Below are 6,327 nucleotides of genomic sequence, written 5' to 3'. Positions count from 1 at the left end.
GGCACAACAGCGCTTCTGTACAGCTGCGTTTTTCCGCATTCTGTTTTCCCGACTCGCGTACACACGGTTGACTTGCAGCGTGATCGATCAACGCCGCGATCTTCGCTCGAAGACACGTCGCGTCGTTGCGAAGGATGTTTCGATCGAGGGGTAGTGGCGTATAATGGATGCTATTAGTCTGTGGACACAGGTGTTAACGTCTCCTGGACAATTTTCTTTTATTATTGTTCAGTGACGTCGCGAATTATTCTCGCTCGAGGAGCGACGGCTCCGGCTTGGCTTCCCGCGTCTCCACGAAATTACATAGTGCTCGAAATTAATTGATGTGCTCGATGCGGGAGAACGTTGTCGGGTGAAATTCCTTCGAGCACTCATTTCGGGAAACGTTCGAGATAACAGGCGTCAAATATTCTATTATAAAAATTACACGAGACAAATATTTTTCTCTAAGTCTTGCTAACACAACGGACACATTTTGTCGAAACTTGTTCAGGAGCAAGTGCCTGATGCAATTTTAAATCTCCCCGGCGAGCCATGCTCGAGCAACTGCCTAACAGGTAATTAAACTTCGCTCAGCATCGGCAGTGTGAATTCAGCAACCTCTTCGACGGGTTTGCCCTGTGGTCAAGGCACTCTGTCATGACATATCCTGCAAATTTCAAAATCCAGCCAGGAGACCGTGCAAGTGAAATTTCTTTGTGGACTCGTTTTGGGAGACATTCGAGATACCTGGGCATTAAATTTTTTTGATAATATCACAATATAAAAATTTTTCTTTAAATCTCCTCAGTCAGCCAGGCTCGAGTAACTGCCCAACGGGTAATTGAACCTCGCTCAGCATCGGTAGTATGAATTCAGCGACCTCAACGACGGGTTTACCCAGTGGTCATCGCACTCTGTCATGAGATATCCTGCCAATCGCAAAATCCAGCCGGGCGACCGTGGATTTTTCAACGGGAGGGCAAAAAAAAAAGCGTTCCTCTCGGCGGTTAATTGTACAGGCAATTAAGATCCGGCCGGGACAGTCGAGTGTCTACCAATACTAGAACGCGGCTGTATACACACATTGACGTATTAAATTACGGGAGCGGCGGTGCTGGCGGTCCAGGCGACGCCGGACCGACGACGGATCGCGGAATCGCTAATGGAATACTCTGGTCCGGCGTATTGTCGAATTTCGCCGTTCCGCCGGATAAAAGCCGTTAATTCGCAACCCCCTTAACGGGTCACACTAATGATTCCGTTTTGGCTTGGCGGTTCGAGCTGTCATCGAGCCGTCACGCGCAGATGCAGCATGTCCAGCTTATTCCTCCCTTTCTCTTTCTCCGCTCTACGTCGGCGTATATTCTCTGTGTTACAGTGTGACGCGATACTCTCTGCCTCCTATCGATTCGGTTTCAAAATGATTACGAGTGTAGCCGTACCTTCTGTGAAATTTAAGAGGTCTCGTGTGCTCGCCCGAAACGCAGAGGAGAATGAACTTTCATGGTTGCCGACCAGAGCAGTTTCCATTCTACCTGAGAATTTTTATTCTTTCACCGAAAAAAGGGATATTTCCAAGCAAGTGTATCAGGTGTATAAATTAATTCGTTGATCTCACAGTTATTTTAATTTAAGTTAAAGTCTTTCATCTGCAATAAATGTGTAGGTGAACGCTGGTAATATGAGTTCGCTTCAGATGACTATTTAGAGGATCTGGTTTTATCGGGCATGGTCTCACTGTCACACTGAAAATTTCGAATATATAAAAGCTCACAAAAATGTTCTTCAATACATGTAACGAAAATTGTCTAGTATATACTAAATTTTTCAATTAGTTTGACTGTTCGTCCTATGATCTTCCCTTATCCATTGAAGATAAGAGGGGCATAATTTCTCATTTCCCTATGCGCAGTGAGTTTCGCATACCGCAACAAGTACGATTGAATTTCAAACTCGAACCTTTAAAAACCTTTAAAAAATCAAAGAGTGGCTTGATGATTGGATTACTTTACACGAACCGAATTTCTTCTATCGCGCAATCCACTTGTCGCGTGAAAAGCGGAAACACTTAGAATGAAATGTTCTCTATTTTTTCTATTCGTGCAAAGGACTTCCATATCGAACGGCCGAGACTTCTTCGAGTGCCCAATAGTTGTTCAGAGCCACACCTCGTGCAAACACGAGCATCGGTGACCGTTCGAATTCTGGGGCCGGAAACAGCGCAGAAGTCCCGGCCATAGCAGTGTTCACCGTCGAATCGCACGGTCGAGGAGCGCGCGACGAGCACAGGACGGTGAAACAATGCGAATAAATATCTGACCAATGTCGCGAGGCAAAACGACGGTACGTAGCCCGGCTTGGTTTATCTATATACGCCTGTTATCCCGCAATTTCGAAGCGTCTTGGCGTCAGGCCAACGCCGATATTGCGGACCTCGGCTACGTTCTCTGCCGGACTTCGCTAACCATTGTCCGGCCAAACGGGTTACAATGCGACGAGTAGGTTGCCGGGGTCATTGGAAATTCTGGAAATAATAGTAGCCGGCATCGGCGCGTTGGTTGTCGTCGAATTGGTTTCTCGGGGAATTAACGATAGGCCGTGGTTTATGACGTTCGCGGGAGAGGGCCGAGAGACAGAGAGAGAGAGAGAGAGAGAGAGAGAGAGAGAGAGAGAGAGCCCGGTATCGATCCTTTCCACGGAAACTCCGGCTAATTCGTACGTTTCGGCCGGCCACTGACGAAAAACAAAGGCATTACACTGATAATCACCATTGTTTCCGCTTGTGTAGTTCGCGTCCTATTAGCAAATGGTTCCACGGAGATATTAGCGTGTCTACTTGATACGAAGCGCAGCTACTCGTCAACGATCCAGCTGCATCATCTAGCTTTCTTGTAATCCCAGATTTGTAAATATTCTAAGTTCTTTGAAACTGGTTTAAATTGCTTAATTCTAAGTTCTTCGGAACTGGTTTATAGCTGTTACACTGGAGGACTTTTTTAGACTGTTGAGATTTTTCGTTTTCCCATGCATTTTGCTTATTAGCAAAAAAGTTATTATTTTTAAGATAACGTGATTAGTCATAACTAGACTGTGCACCTTCGTGCGAAATAAATTTTTATACATAAATTGCAATCCATAGGAGCTAAGTAAAAATTTGTTTTGCTCGTTAATCATTTTTAAATGTTAAAAATACTATATCGACATTGTAAAACTCGTTTAATCTTTTTACTGTTTTGAGTTATGCCTACTCATTTTTGTTATAAATGCATAAACTCTGTAGTCTAGTCATGACAGTGCTACATTATCGAATCTAATATATCATTTCTGTTTTAACTATATAAGTATGTAATATATAGTATGTAAATATAAGAATTTCTGTTTTCCTTTAGTAATCTTGTTAAGTATCGATACTGCTTAGTTCTTTCAATCTTTTTATCATTCTAAGCTACTAATTATTCACATAGATACATAAAACTCGAACCATTATGTATCATACGGGAAAAATTGAGAAATTTTAACAATTTTTTGATTCTTTTGATAGTGGATTAACGTTGATCTCAGAGAATTGAGTGCAAAAATAAGTGAAAGAAAATTTATACATGAGGTTTTGAATGGGTCTAGTGAGATATACTAAGCCTGATTTAATCAAACTTTTTATAACTCAATGAAACTTGTTTTTACAATGAAAATGCGATTTTTTGACAAACTTGTGAGAAACTGCAAACTATCCACTGTTTCAAGAACGAATGATGAAAACATCTGTTAAATGAATAGCTGCAACGATATGTGAAAAAGGTTGCGGAACAGATAATAAATTGGTAAAATAAATGTTATTATTGTTGGTACGGTATTAAAACAATGTATAGTACTGTCAAAGGGTGCAGGACACACAGTCGATCGTTCCATTGGCCTCGATGGTTCTCTACTTTTATCGACAGTTCGTATCGTGGCTCTGTGCACGAGAAAAATCGTGCAATTCTGCTGCAGACAGAAACACCCGGGCGATATTGATGCCGCACTGTCAACATGAAGCAAGCGCAGTTAAACGTACACCGATACACCTATCAAAATCCAATGTCGATACTTTCTAAATTTTTTAAAATCCTATATAGATATCCGCGTGCAGCGCGATTCGCCTATAGGTCCGCGCAACAATAAAGAATGGCCGCAGACGAACTGCCGATGCGTATATTCGCTTTGGTCTGCAGCGTGCATCAATTCCTAGAAAAAATATCTTCAACGTATTCACAAGACATTGATCCTACAACAAAATATTATATTGTCCGATTGAAATGAATAATAAAATTTACAGTTGTATGTTTCTCATCGAACATATCAAAAATACCAAAGAAGAAAACAGTGGACATTGTTTTTATAATACATTGAATATCCTGTTTCATTTCTAAGACAAAGTTCTTTGTAATAGGCTGAAAATAAATGTTCTATGTTCCCAAAAAAATTATTTAACGTTCACAATATGCACATTCTGTGACAAATTTCAGAGAAAATGTTTTATTGAACATGCCTAAATGAAAGGCATACGTTAATAAAATCCTGATTCGCAGATAGCATTAACGGTAAACGTAACTAATACTGAAAGTGACTGATACGTGTTGTTTTCTAAAAATGGCAAGATTGAATTTATTTAGATTTTGAACGTAACGCGTGCTCGAATGAAAAAATGGATTTAATCATTTCCTAGATTAAGATCTTCGTAACTTCAATAGTTGCGGAATAAAATATATAGAACCTTCGTTCTGTCGTCAGTGTAAAAATGTGACTGCAACCCTTAAATTCATTTTTGATGCTCAAGAGCAGGAACGATGGATATTTTTTAATCCTGAAGAATTGTTGTCATGCGTTTCTCTGCGGTGTTTTACTGTACGATTACTGCGTCTAGCGATGAAATGACAAAAGTGATGTACGATTCGTCGTTTAAACTCGCCGAAATTTCTATGGTAGCCCCGGACGCCACCGGGAGCACTTTGCTTATTACGTTGACGGCAATATTTGAACAGTCGATCGGCTTCCCTCGGTTTCTCGGAAGAAAACTCATTATCTTAGGCAATAATACCGACGTTTCTCGATCCCTGGCCCCCTCGCCCCGACGGAGCTAGACCCCAAGGAACAATAACGCCCGGGGAAACGTCTTCTTTCAGAGGTAGGCTCAGCTCGGCACCGTCTTGAACCGTATCGGCTGTCTTCCGCATTAAAAATATCAATCCATCAGCAGGCGCCTCCGTGACAAAACACGGAGAAATACAGCCCAAAGCCTTGCCAGGACCGCGAGGGACGGTGCCCGTGTAAGTAAAGTGGCTTTTCGGTGAGCCACCACCGAGAGGCATATCGGTCGACCCCCTCGTCGCAACTTCGACCGAGCATAATCCAATTTGCGTTCTTCCTTACAGAGGAACAAATGAAGAACCATGCTCGTCACTATCGGACGACGTGCGACGACTTCTCGATTCGGAGACAATCGGTTTTTCTCGTGTACCCAGCGACGCGATGACAGCGACTTGCCTCTAGACTGCTAGTCGATGTTTCGTGCAAACACTAATGAACAGATTATTAAACCCTTGTGCCAAGGGACCTATTCTGTGACATTCATTGTGCTCGTCAGGCTTCATAATTTCAGCTCATATTTCTATGCTACTGATTCAAATTTAATCAATAATTGTACAAGAAAGTAAAATTTATATATTTGTCAAGAAGAAGAAGAATTTAAAAAATTTTATAATTTTGCGTTTCATATAAAGATTGTCAAATTATCTTTGGGAATATCTTTCTGATTTTTCTGTTACAATGAATGAGTATAGAACAGGTTTCATTTGCAATTTTGCTTCGAAGAGCTTGTGAAAGTGTAAATTGAAAAGGTAAGAATCTCGAAAGATAAACGCAATTAATTTGTACAGTATGACTATAATTACAAGGTGTGTGGCTGAAACTGAAAAAATACTGAAAAAATGTATTAAATTCATTAGTTTTCTAATGTGAGATAAAATGTTTAAAGTGTATGCTACAGCCCCTCTGATTTGTAAAAATCCAACTACATATTTACTCACGATATTAATATCCTTGAACCATTTGTATTGAATATTGACTGAATTGAATATTGACCCATTTTGCTTTCCGTCGTACAACTGAATACTTTAATAAGTCGAAGAATATTCGCAGTTCCCTCGTGCGTTATAATTTCCATCTTGGCACGAAAAAATATCGATGCACTAAAGGGTTACACGCCGAGTGAACACGTATAGCGAGCGAATCGATTCTGAAGAACGAGTGGGTGGAAAATTGGCAGATCCTTATGGTCAATGGAGTCTGCTTCCGGGAACGAGAACGCCA

The sequence above is a fragment of the Halictus rubicundus genome, chromosome 9 (genome assembly GCF_050948215.1).
Source record: "Halictus rubicundus isolate RS-2024b chromosome 9, iyHalRubi1_principal, whole genome shotgun sequence".
Taxonomy (NCBI): Eukaryota; Metazoa; Arthropoda; class Insecta; order Hymenoptera; family Halictidae; genus Halictus; species Halictus rubicundus.
The sequence above is the reverse complement of the archived record's forward strand: the minus strand, read 5'-3'. Positions refer to the sequence as shown.